The following is a 14,654-nucleotide window of genomic DNA, read 5'->3' as shown; positions in this document are numbered from 1 at the left end:
GTCGTCACTGTTTTGGCATGTTTGTGTCACTTCAGAGGACTTAATTTGCACTCGATTTGTCAAGTCGGAACTGAACTCAGTAGCAAGTTTTGAAGTGTATGCACATCCAAATACCAACTGCTATACAAGAAACTTTTCCTTTTTTTTTTTTAATGTCTCTTTACATGTCGAGCCAAAGGTCTTTAAAGTCATTGAATCCAAAGGCTGCCACCTATGGTATGGATCCATGCTGTGTGACAAACACAACTTCTTGTGTGTGTTGATGTACAGAGCTGGCATCTCATTCACAGCATGCTGAGCTGAAGGCCCCTAATACGTCCTTGTGCAGGATAAATGCAGAGGATTTTCTTCCTCTAATTAGAAGAAGATTCCACACGAGGGAAAAAAAAACAAAACATTTTAACTTAATAACAAATATTCACTGCATTGGTCTATTTTGGCCTCTGTGGAAATGCTCAGAGTGCCTTAGTGATCTAGTGTGTGGTTGAATCTTATAGCTTATAAGTCGTCATCAGTGAGTCTGGATCGAGTGTGACGTCAATGAAACACAAATTGTGACTCTTTTTGCCAGTGGACTGTGAAGCAGAACAATACCCCCCTTGCACCTCGGAATTTTGAAGCAAACCAAAATTTTGTGCGTGCTTGCGGTTGTGAATGTGTGTGGGTAAGCATGTGCATAAAATGCGCATCTGCATTTGCATTTATGTTTTTATTCATGCGTTAGTAGTTTACACTATTTCCTTTATTGTTGTTTGCTGTGGGATTTGGCTTGTGGCTATCCAGCCTACTTAAATTTCAGGTAGCTGCACTCCTTACCCCAGAGAAAGGTCCTTGGGGAGGTCGTGTTGTTTGAACAAAACTTTCCACCATGTCTTACTGTAAAAAGTAAAGGAGGCTGCTTGCCTCATTGTTGTGGACCATGCATAAGGGAGTGCGAGAGAGAGAGAGAGAGAGCAGGACAGCTTTAATAATATATCTACAAAAGGTTTTTAACCTATTCAGCACTGCAACACAGCCAGGAGGCTTTATCTTATAAACATTAATGGGATTGAGTGATGTGGCTGACTGGAAAACACCATTATATTATGCCATTTTATGGAATACACTGTAACCACACATACTATAGAACTTACAGTATGTGTGGCACAGATACATATGTTGTAAACCATTCCAATTTGATGTGCTGCGAATATAAAAAAATCTGTACTTTTTTTTAACGCCTGTGAACTATGCAGTGTTCTTCATCCACAGCTTGTTAACTTTAATCAGAAATGGTATAATGAGAGAAAAGAAAAAAGGGTAGGGGAGATGGTAATAATGTTTTCCCCACCATATATTGGGAGCGGATGCGTAGCTAATGAAATGGATGACACAGAGGACATCTTGCTGATACAGTGGTAATTACCAAATGCTGCCACTGCAGTACTCACACTGCCTCAGTCACATGCTCATAGCCCTGAGCATGACTTAGGCGATGCTCAGAGCAACTCTTCCCTCAACTCTCCTCTCCCCGCCTGTCACTGCTCCTGTCGATCTCTGCCTCTCTGTGGCTTTACTCTATAGTTCACTGTTGTCTTACTTTCTTCAGACAGGCTTCCATCGCATTACCATTCACTGTTTAACTGTGCCAAGTAACTGCATGCGGTTAATGGGTTTCTTCTATAAATATTGCATGTGCATAGCTACAATATAATCTCAAATGGATCATTATTTCCAAGAAAATGCTAATTATGGCGCCCATTGTTCAAAACCAATAAAAAATAAAGATAAAATAACATTACATTCTTTCAAAAACAACAACAAAAAAATGTCTATGTGCTATTATCACATGCATATTCCACATTTTCATTAAAACTCCTCAGTTACCCTTCTCCATTCACTTATCTCTGTGTCTGACAAATACAAGAGTGGCTTTAAAATATAAGCGTATGACTGCAAACTCTGAAGCCCTAACCTCAGTGCTCTGAACGTGACCCAAGTCAACGAAAGCCTGCATAAATCCAATGATGTAGTGCATGAATAAAAACTTGCTGATTCATGTTTTCTTTAGTGCCACTGTTCATGACTCTTTTGGCTAATTGATTGCTGTCCCTAAAGCAAGAATTCTCACTAGAATTAAACATGTCCTCCAGTAAAGGCTACTGTTGTCATTAAACTGACAAACATTTTATCCCACTGTGTGTATCCCACACCCAGTGACCAATTCTTTATCAATGTCAGCTATCAAAATCTTACATAACTGCATACTATAATAGGCTCTTTAGAAGGGGTTTAGGATCCATTTGCAGATCTCACACCTTTAAGCCCATCGATTAAGGCAAGAAAACAGTTTCATGTCTGCAGTGTTTTTTTTTGTTATACTGGATGGGCTTTAAGGCACAGTGCTTTATTATAACTTTGATTGGGTGTTCAACGGACTGCAGAGCCCTGTCAAATGCTGTTACTATTCTAAACATGTCCATTCCATTAGCTGCACAGCACACATCTCACTCAGTATGATTAGCATATGCTAATATGTCTGTAGGTGAAATACGTTGGAGTAATTACAGTGCCATGAGACAGAAGGGTTTTGAAATTGCAGTCCATTGATTATGTTAAACAGCAAAGATCTCATGGGGGGTTGGATGCATGTAGTCAGTGGAAAGTTGTAAAACCACAGATGCTTCAGAGATCCTGTACTGCATTGATTACATTGTGGGATGAAAAAGTATGATTTGCTTGGATGATGTAAGTTGTACCACTTCAGAGCTAGTCAGTAGGTCAATCCCGTTTACTGTTCCAAACCCAACAGACGGCTCATTAACCGAAGAAACATGGTTTAACAACAAACAATTATGCACAGAACCTAGCACTGCGAGTGGAATGGCAACACCTGCAGAGACCCTTAAAGCTAATTTGGGAGAAATCCTTTGAGTGAGACATTAACTCAGCACAAATGATATGAAAAACTCAATTAACATTTAACCAAGTGATGAAATACAACAATACAAACAAGTGTGCCTCTGGGCGCAGTGAAAATAAACCCTCATTAGCCAGATGGAAATTATTAAAATAAGATAATAAGAAGACCTCCCCCAGTGCAAGGCTGCACAGGGTGAAAAAGTTAAAGATGTTGCTTTTATTTACCGAAGATGAAGAATATTCTTGAGGAGGAAAAATGTATATTTCTCATGTAAATCCAAACCAATTTGAGCAGGTACACAAGCTAGAAACAGGTTATATTTTACGAGCCGATTTCTTATTTGGTAATTTCTAGTGGAAAACAGATTTATAACACGCTGCTAAATGATGCTTATGTCCTTTTACTATTATTTTAGTCACTGCGCTGCTGTGTAGTAGATAACAATATTGATCTCAGTGTTTGTGGTGTTTGACCTATCAAACAGCTTGCTTATCTCGTCCCTGCATCATAATCAAATTAAAACATTGGGAGCAGAGGTTGCGATCGCAAGGGGGAAGTGTTGCTACCAGAGTGGTGATGGTCCCAACCTTTTCCCCTTTCACATGTCACCCATTAATAAAGTCATATATCATTGTAAGCACTGCTTATTCTGCTGCTGTCACTCTTGTACTGCAGTGGGGTTGCCACAACCACTCAGCAGCACTAGTACTCTCATGACCCCGCTGATGAATAAAGAATTGGTTTGGGATAAGTCCTTCATCATTTAAATCTTCTCTCTCCACTCGTTATATCTCTGAATCTGTTGAATCTGAATCTCTGCCTGATATATTTTTCTCCTCCAAAGTCTCCACACTCTTTGTCGCACAATAAAGAAAACAATAAATCTCATATTTACATATCCTCCTGCAATGTGATGTGCTTGCAGTATCCTGGTTGTTACATCGAAATATGTACTACCATAAAGTGGAGGCATGTGTTGCTATTAGAGCCACATGCAATGCTGTACAATATACAGATATGATTTATGGAACACCGCCTTAACCCCTCTGATTCCCATCTATATCTGCTGCTATAATGACACTCAACAGCATTTTTCTTGTTCTCATTGCATGGATTGATGTGCATAATTTATTTACTTTCCGACAGATTTTAAATAGGAAGCATCAAACCACGGAGTAACCTTGGCGCCTCATCCAAGTGCAGTTACATCGCTGTCACTTTCAAGAAAACAAAGTGTAAATATGCTAATTTATTTCCCTTTTACATACCCTTACAAGGGCTGCAGTTAGAAGGCAATGACTCCCTCTGTTGTTTTTATTAACATCAATATCAGAATGCAACAAATGGCTATTAAGTTTGTTGACAATACACTGATTAGAAACTCAGTCCAGTGAGAGAAAAAATGCTCAACTTCCCTATATGCAGGAAAATGGATGGCTGATATGTCAAGCCTTTTGACAGCTTTTAGCTGAAGCAACACAGTGAGTGAGCTGGTACGGATTCAGTGTTTCACTCAAGAACCTTTCTCCACAATGAATAGGGCTCCACATGTGGTTGTAGGGATTGGATGTATGGCTGTATAATTCAGTTTCTCTCGTACAAATCTCTCTCTAATAACTAGGTCATCCTGTTGTCCATATTACAATGTGACTTTCTTGTTATTTGTCCCCACTCCACTGTGCGCACATATGGAATATGAGCTGGTGTCATCAATACATTTCCTACTGCTCAGTACTCCATCAACATTTTCCACAAGTTAATGTATGAAGCTTTGCTTTTTGTTGCCAGAGGGACAGAACCTGCCCCCACATCCAGGAACACCAGACAGAGAATATAAAATTAATATTTCATAGAGCTCCAACGCCCGTCAGACAAATTTATGTGGACATCCCGTCAATAAATGGTTGAAAGATTGATAGAATATGATGTCCCCGGGTGGAGCATGAAGCAGCTGGTGGGAGTGTTGATACAAGTGCTATTTTTGGAAGATCCCCAGTTCTTTCCTTTAATCTAGTGGGGCAGGCGACTGATGCATTGTTGCATGCATCAGTGTCATCTGGGAAAATGGAAAGCAGAAGGTCATAGTGTCACAGGAATGTCCCACCTCTGTCACACTGTGAAAAAAACTCACAGTTCATGTGAATCTGAAATTCTACCGTCAGTAAACACAGTGAATATTTATCTCAGCTGGATTTGTCAAATTATGTTGAAAACAAAAATGTGACTGCCTAGAAATCAGTTTGCAATTGTAGTTAACGTTGCAAAATAGAATAATTTTCAGCTATCACTTTACCACTATGACAATGTAGATTCTGTAACATTTTATTCCTTAAGCTTAAGTTTAAACTTAGCCTAGTTCTAAGTATTCACAAAGTTGAGACTTATGCGAAACTAAAAGAAAAGTGGGTTGCAGGGTTGCACCACACAAACTAGTTCTTAAGTAGAGATTGGTTGTTTTTAAATGACCAGATTTCTGAAATGAAAACTGAGACATTTCCAGTTCAGCAGTCAATATAGCAATAAATGTCCAATGTTTTTATCTATGAAATAAAAAGGGGGATAGTCTAGTTACATGTATTTTAATTTTAACCATGGTAACAGTTGTATTTTATTAGACTAAGGTGAAGGTCGACTGATAACACCGTTAGGGTTGCCAAATAACAGAATCATCCTGTAATTGAAAAATAAAAGGCGTGTTCCGTATTGAACTGACACAGGACACGCTTTGTCCCGTATTTTTTTGACTCAGTGCCAATCTATGAAAGATTAATATTGCAGGTTAGACTATTATAATATGGCGATTTAAGGAAAGCCTCCTGTTCTCCCTCAGCCTTAAATATTTGCCTACCCAAAGAGAAAATGCGCTTCTCATTGTGGTCCTGGCTCATGACAAATGTATCTCGACCAATAGGTTTGTTGTTTTTGCTATTTTTCTACATGAAGCTTCATAAAAGGGAGCAAAAAAATACACCTGATGAGGATGAACCTCTTAAAATCCACCTGATCGCTGGTGACTAGTTTAAAGCTCATGCAAAGCAGCGTAGCAACACACATAAGGATATAAATGCTTAAACTTTTGTCAATATTGAAATGCTACACATCGTTAGCTCGGATAGATTCTCCACATTTAGGCTGTTCAGGTCATTTTAAAGACAGATGAGTACAAAAGTGTAATTCATTCAGAATTACCCGCATCATAAACCAGCAAGGTGGCAAAACAACATCCCTACTTTTAAAGCTGCCGTGAAGTCCTATTGTCTGTTTAATTCTTGATTATTTATATTCCTCAAGTCAGTAGGTGTCCATAGATCAGTGGCGATTGCTCTAAGACTGCAAGGGAAGCTCAGCTTCCCCTAAAATGTCAACAAAATAAGTGGTCAAATATGAACTGTTGTGTGAACATTTCATTGACTAAATATGCGCTAGAACACGTTCATCTTTTGTTCAGAATCAGCTACTTATCACAGGTAACCGACACGACTTCTTCTCATTCATCCCTGCAGCGCCACAGTGCTTTACACAGTGTAGACGCCAAACGTCTACTGACTTCAATGGGGAAGCAGAGAGTGGGTTGTTCCACTGCAGCGAAACTAGACGGTCATTGGATAAATGCTGGGCTTTGTCCCGCCCATCGGACGCTCAGCGTCTCTGGGGGTCTATGGGGCAGTGGGCTGGCCCGGACGCTCGGCTTCTGCCTGATGATTGTATGATCTGTCTGAGGCTGAGTCCCTTTTTGATTGACAGCGAAATGAGCGAATCAGCGATCTTGAAGTATAAGCATCCACCGGAGCAGTTTTCAAGTTTTTCATTCCGTTGTTCGGAGTTAGATCTGGAGACGTTACTGGTCCTCAGCAACTTTGTCTTTGTTAAAAACGACTAGCGTTGTGTTTGGCGATTCTCTTCTGTCACTCTGCGAATTTACATATAAATAAACGGATACATTTTATGATGTAGGCCGAAAATGAGCTTCCCCTCCTTATAAGACCAGCAGCCGCCACTGCCATGGATCAAAACAATTTAAAGTGTTTATCATAAAAGTATTCCAGGATGTGAATATTGTCATGTGAATTTCATTGCAGACAGTCGGGAAACTTCTTATTCTTCACTTTTTCCATATTAAAAACAATTTTTTCAAGTTCCGGCTGGGGGGCTTTGCGTATATTTGTTTTTGGTAGTTTACTGCCCGGTTATGAACTCATAACAAATGAGTGAACATTGGTTAAAATAGCATCATCTGATATTTTTCCATTCATTCTATTTATATATTTTTATACTTACTGTGAAACACATGCTGTATTTCTCAGTGTATGTGGATATTTATATGAAACAGTCATAATTACTTTTACAAAGGATTGGCAGTTGAGATTAAAATATCACTTGGTCTTCTATAACTGTTAGGCAATTAGCCTAAGTTACAGTTTGTGATGCTATAATGACACAACTACATTGTCTACTAGCTAATACTTTTATTAGAGACCCCTTCCTATGAAAATCAAGTTTTTGATCTTGTCAACATGCCCATTTTTTTTTTTTTTTTTTTTATAATACAAGACATATCACGAGGGATATATGCAGTCAACGCCATGACGCCATGAGTATTTCCACCTTGGAACAGCAGTGAACCAATGACAGACAGGGTTTAATACGTCATATGACTACAGAACCAATACTGTCAACTTGCGGGGACGGGGGCGGGCAAAATAAACCCAAAACCTTGTCAGTGCAAAGAGCGAGAGTTTATTAGCACAACGACTAACACCTGTCAACTAATATGTCTGCTTGTTGCCGATTTTGGTGCACAACATACTCCTCATCTAAGTCTGGGTCTGACTTGAGAGTTTTCTCTAACACTAACAATCTTAATACACACTGCTCTTTCACCAGTCACCAAAACCTTGTCAGTGCAGAGAGCAAAGAGTTCGCATTAGCACAGCCACTAATACTGTCAGCCACTGCCAGCTACAAGCTAACAAACAACATGAAACAAGTAACTACACTTACCGTTCCTCTGGTAGGACATTTGGGGGAACAATAAACTCCTCAAAACCTCCTGAGTCTGGGTCTGACTGAGGCTCAAACATGTCTCTCCGATGTTTCCTTCCTTAATCATATTGATACTCTCTCCCGTCTCACCTGTCAACCTAGCGCAACCAGCGGTGGTGGGCGGGGCATAGGGCCTGATAAGTGTAGATGTGCTAAAGCTCCAGTTCTTTTTTTTTTTTTTTTTTTCACTTTTTCTGTGGGAAAACCACGTTAAACAAAATATTAATCATATTTTACATACTTTAAAACATGTCTGGAGAGGAACTCTAAGCTTTATTGGTACAATCTAATTTAGTAAATCCTTACCATCCAGTAAGAGCGTGAAGCACTTCACACGCAAACTTGCTGGTGCAAGCCAGTTCTGAAACTGAGATGTCCACAGACTATGTCTTGAAAGATTAATGAGCAGGAATTATGAAGTGCTCCCTCTGCCTCTGCGACATTTGTCTTCCACCTGCAGGTCTCAGAGCATGTGCCCAGAGGGTTGCCTGGAGGGTCATGGTCATTCATGAAATCTGAATGTACTCCAAATAGCAAAGATCTAAAAGCTTATTTGTCTATAATTTTGGGACCAACACAGTGACTCAAAGCATAATGTCTAATAAGCTCTAATTTATATTAATGGTTGATGATTAATGATTAGACTCAAAGCTTCATTGGTTTAAGAAAAAGTTAAAAGCATTTAAAGAAAAAAAGAACATGCAAATCATCGTTAAACATAGAATACACATCCATAATGTTACATGAACATCACTCCTGGCGGGTAATTGAAACAGGCTGAGTGTACCTATACAAAAGATTTATATTTTTATCCTGAGAAACCCATATGAGACTTTGCTGTGATGTGTAATTGTGCAACTGTCACCAATGTGACACACAAATGATGACAGTATACCTCTGACAATTGGATAGTGATTTAGGTACATTCTCATTGAGCCCTGCACAACATCCGTCTCTTAACTTGTTCTTTAGTCATTTCATAGTTCGTCTACAATTCTCTGACATCATAAATAAATTAGATGAATGCCAAGGTAAATGCTGGATGCTTTTGTACAGAGAAACCGACATGCCAAGGATAGAGGGACCGCACATTATTAGTTGTGACAATGACAGATCCAAACCCCTTGGAACAGCCTTCAATGGATTTGACATGGTCCCATCTTGCCAGATCTGTCAAACTCCTCTTGAACTTTTCTTTCTATTATTTTGCAGTAAGGAGCACAATACAGCCTAGAGCAGCTCCTGCATGGGTTTGAAGTAATGTGCTTTACCCTGACAGTGAAGATAAAGGGCCGGGGCTGGGGGGTGAGGAAGAAAAAACAACAACTCCGAGGTCTCCAGAGAGCTTACTGTGAATTTGAAGGTTAGCTCTGCAGTTTTATGCCAATATAAGGCTGGTATTCGATTCAAGTAGTCCAGAAGAGCTAGTGCAAGCAATTAATTTACACCTGGAGTATTACACAGAAAAAAATGTTGACCTTCTTGTGCTCTCTATAAACACCCAGGCGACTTCTACGTGAAATGACAAGGCTAAATGAAATTTTATTTCATTTGCATCATTGACTTCTTGGAGGTTGGCAATTTTAGCCAGTGCCTGGGGTAGTTTAACAATCTCTTAACTGTTGGCCAGTCATGCATGGTTTATATGAGAGTTTTTTTTTTTTAAAGCACAATAAACATACAAGGATGATGACACCATCACTTCAGCTGAATTATGAAATTCACACATCTCACATGGCATCAAGAGGAACTCCTATTTGAGAACAGCTGTGTTATCTTGTCTAAATGGAGGAATTTCCTTATCTACTGTGACACTATAAATTAAAACCCATTCCACTTCTTGTGTAATTTCTTCAATATACTAACATTACAGATGGTGGTCTGACTGACTGCAGGGTTCTTTATCCAATAAGTGTAATTTCCTCAGTGCAATTACATCATTGACGGCGGTCAGATTGCTAGCCTGAACTCAAGTGGAAATCAGAGAGATAGAATTTTAATCTGGAGGTTTTGCATGTAAAGCAAATATTTGCATCACAAGGAGTTGGCATAACATCCTCTTACCAGCTGATTACCATAGCGATGAGAATCCTCAAAGAGAAAACTTTCCTCTTCGGGGGTTGAGCTCAGAGTTATAGGTTATGAGCTGAAAATATTGACTGTCTCTGAGGGCATGTTCTGCTCAGCAGCGGGAATATGGGATACTCCACTTCTGATTATAATGAAGTGGGGGAAAAAGCTTACTTTTGGAAGAGGAGAAAAAAAAAGGAGTAGCAGTCTCTTTTTGACATAGCTCATTATCTTCTCTGAAGGTGTTTGAGGCTTTAAAAAGCAGCAGCAACAGCAAAGAGGAGCGGAGAAGAGTTAGAGATGGAACATCGGGAGAGGCTGGAGATTCATGATGTGATGAGCTTTATACTGTATGGGATCCATTTCTTAATTATTCCTCTAGGACAGTCGTTTCCCCTCCATTCCTCGGCTATGAAACACCCTCCATATGGCACCTTTGGCAAAGGGCATTATTCTGCTCCTCAACAGGCTGGTGTCAGGGGTGAGCCTGACTGTCTGAAATGTGCTGACACCTCATTTCTTGGAACAGTAAAAGGGGTAGAAGTAACTTGGGGTAGAGGGATTAATTTATGTAAAAGAAATGTCCCTTTTTCCTTTTTATTGCAACAGATGCTCCTGACCATGCTCTTCATCACATACTGTAAGTTAATGTTAGTCATCAGACACCCTCTCCAGGGGGAACTGGGGAGTAAGGAAATGCTGTTTGAGTTTACTGATGGAAAGGAAAAAGGGTTTTGGATGTCCTGCCGCAGTCCGTTTTGTGGTGTGGGGCTGATGCCAGACATCCCTCTCTCTTTCTCTCTCCCTCACTCTCTCTCTCTCTCTTTCTGATACTCCTACTCAGCACTGCAGCACTGTAGCAACAGGATGGATCTCTGCCTTAATGTGTGTACGTGTGTTGAGAGAGGGAGACCAAACGTGAGCGGGGAGTCAGAGAAATGAAAATGAAGTCAGAGCATGTCAGGGGCAGCAGCAACATGCAGCACAGATATTGAGATAACAAGCATGTTGCAATGGGAGAGAAAGCTGTGAAGAAATGGAGTGACTCGGACACCCTTCACAAGATTTTTGCATCCATTTGTTTTAGGAGGGTGCTGAAGCGGGGTGGCATGCTGCCAGTGATGAGCGCTTGTCCCTCTCTCTCTCTATGTGTGTGTGTGTGTGTGTGTGTGTGTGTGTGTGTGTGTGTGTCAGAGAGAAAGGGAGGGAGTCACTTTATCAGATGTGTCTTACAAAGTGAGGACAGAACATTTCCCTAAAGTCCTACACTTAATATTGGAAGCAAATCTGTAGAAACTGATTGATTGAAAATGATTATTCCTCTGCTGGGGAAAGGATGAGTAATGTTTAATTTCTGTAGCTCAGTGTGGGTGCTGTAGCTTTTCTCTCAAGCCTTTGCTGTAATCTAAGAATCTCTGACTCACCTAGTCACATAAAGGATCGTATGGACATAGCGGGTCATATGCATGTTGTATATGGACTCAGTATTCATTAAGCAGAGCATATTATTATTGTTGGAGAGATCTACTGTATGCAGTATGTATACGTCACTTACCCAACTATCTAAAAGCAAGGCTACTTGTATAGACCGCAGTCCTGAATAATAAATGACATCCACCACAAAAGTGGTTCTCCTGCTATCCTGAATTAACTATGATTGATTCACACATTGCCACTGGAACTATAGGAACCACTCAGACACCATCCCTATCAATTGATTCTTACCCAATAGCAGCACAGGAAGTGTGAAATAAGACTCTGTATAGTTGGGGGTTATTGCTGGATAAGCACTGAGTAGCACTTATAAAGTTACCGGCCATTAAGCTGTGCACTGGATGCACTGAATGGGAAGCCACTCTGTGACACCACGCCGCCAAAGAGGGATGGCTTAATTAAACTTTCATCTGACAAATATTCATGTGCGTTTAATGATCCCGAATCACTTCATTCCACATGAATTATGAATATTAATGAACAGGAGGGAAGGACGGCAGAAGGGTGTGTTGTGTATAGGTTGGAGCCTAAAGCGAGGGTGGGTGTTGGTGAAGACGAAGGATGTGTCTGGCCACCAGTAAATCACTTCACAGTCCCACCAAACCCTCCAGGCCAGAGGTCATAATTGGAAGTGAATATACAGTGTGTGTGTGTGTGTGTGTGTGTGTGTGTGTGTGTGTGTGTGTGTGTAGCCTCATTACAGCAGCCTTGTGTGGAAGCATTAAAGCACCATAAGACTTCACCCAGATCTGACCAGAGCAGAGGTGGCTGGTGGTGGCCTATTTCTGTGGTCCTGCCCTGTCACATCTCACCTCGCTGAATGTTCACTGGTTACCATCTTGCCCTTGAGCATTGCTCCCATTTTGTCAAGTTTTTTTTTTCTTCCCCTACTAATTAAAACAATGCAGCCAAGTCTCACATGCAGGCATCCAAGAACCCAGTCATAAAAGACAGAAGCTGATGCCCTCGTGTTCATGACGGTGAGTGTGGGATGTGATGTGTTTTTGAGCCAAAGTGCATACAGCTATTTAATATTGAGCTCCAAAAGTGCTTCTCTAATTGGTGTAAATTGGGACTATGGCTTTCTGCTTAAGAACTAGCAGACAGATTAAAAGGCATATTGGTGCTCTGCTTGTCAAGAGTCTTGGATCATAAAAAGCCATGCAAATCTGAGTTTCTACAGTGCATTAAACTTGAACAGCTGAATGCACATGTGCTCTGTAAAAAATTTAGTATTCATAAGAACAAAAACAATTTAGTAACATATGATGTAAACCTCTTATCCATTAAAATTTAACCTTAGTCACCCATACAATATGTCACATGTACAATGAGTAAAAGCTTTATTGTGTCCATGTATTTTCATATTCCAATACAAGTAGTAGATACACATGTAAAATGCAAGTCTATTCTGTGGACCACCAGGTTTCGCTCAGGTACTTCTTTCTTAACTTGAAAAATAAAAAACTACTGTAGAAAAATATTTCCATGGACAACAATACCACCTCCCCTAACAAGCCATGTAGAACCCTTTAATGTTATGAGAAACCTGAAAGTGGGCTACAGGCTGAAAAAAGAAACATGAAAAGAGGATATTCCTATGACAATCGAATCTAGTTCCCTTCTCCACATAAAAAAAGAGAAAAAAAAACCTCTTTAAATTCAGCATTTTCCCTCCGCAGTGCATAGCAACTGTCTCCTATCCCCACATAGCTGAAGCCTCTGCTAGTGCAACGGTGGCATAGACAGTATCACTGGATCAATGCTGCCATCTACTGTTTCTTTTCAGACATTCTAGCATAGCACAGTATGTACTGTAGCATTTAAAGGAATCGATGTAATGATTATTGTTAAGAGATCTTAGTTGATTTTTGAATCAGATCTAGGTCTGTTTAGAAATCAAAAAGTCTATTCATTAGTAAATACATGGTACTGTATTTCATCAGTTTCCATAGACAGTAATAAGGGTTTTACAGATTCAGTGGGTTTTCCATTTCATTTACTCCTTGCCCCCCTTTCCACACTGTATACCTTGTCCTGTAGCAGCACTTTCATAGTGCTCCTGAATTCCTTCCAATGGCTGTAAAATGGGAGGAGGAAATACATCAGGGAGATGTATGGGGTAATGGCAATGTAGGAGCCCAAAATAGATTCAAGAGCTTTAGTCATCAGATAGTATACTGCACAGGTGTGGTTTTATGGTTAAGGCCTTTTTTACTGCTTCCATTGCAACTTTGCAGCATTTGAAATCATAAGCATTTTGTGAGAAAGTGCCAATACATCCAATACATTCAATACATTCAATACATCCACTACGTCAAGCGTTAACAACTTTGAACTAGAGGATTCACCACAGAATTATTATAAGTGATGGAAGCGCATCTTGCATGATATAAATATGTCACAAAGATTGCAAGGTGTAGATTATTGTAAAAATTAAACAGCAAGAAAAGTAAAAGAAGGGCAGTCTTCAAATTGTGGCTGATGTACCATGTTTCTCTTACTTGGGCTTCATCAGGCCAGAATCTGTGAGGATGTTTCCCAGGCGTGAAGGAGAAAACCATTAGTTTAAATTGATGTAATTAATATGGAGGACAGACACCGAGGCCCATCTGATTAGGGTGGAAGTCAAGCCTCTCATGCCGCTCGCTTGACCTCCACACTCAATGATGTCGCCAGAATCAGAAGCACTCGGTTCCAGGCTCCTGAGCCACTGACCCAATCAGATTGAGCCACAGGGCAGGAAAAAAACAGAGGAGAAGAATTTATGTTTGCAAAGGTAGAACGTAGAAAATTGCATTTTATCTTACTATGAAGGCATCATTGCAAAGTATGGGATATGAATAAAAAAAGGAATTGGAATTGGTGAAAGTGGTGGATATGCATAAAAGGCAACATTCATAACCTCCTTTGGGTACTCCTTTTAATGCTGCCTTTAACATGGTAGGCATTTTGACATGTCACAAGGAAAATCAGGTAAAAATGAATGACGGCTGAATTCCATTTGACTGCTTCAGTCTTCAGGTGTTTCGCATACTAGCTCACTGTCACACTGTCTTGTCTGACCATGACACTTGAATAGAACAGAGCCATTGTTAATGTTATTGGCACTTTTCCTATTATGACAAGTCAAAATGTCTGCTGT

The sequence above is a fragment of the Seriola aureovittata genome, chromosome 4, assembly GCF_021018895.1.
Source record: "Seriola aureovittata isolate HTS-2021-v1 ecotype China chromosome 4, ASM2101889v1, whole genome shotgun sequence".
Taxonomy (NCBI): domain Eukaryota; kingdom Metazoa; phylum Chordata; class Actinopteri; order Carangiformes; family Carangidae; genus Seriola; species Seriola aureovittata.
Note: the sequence above shows the minus strand (reverse complement) of the source record.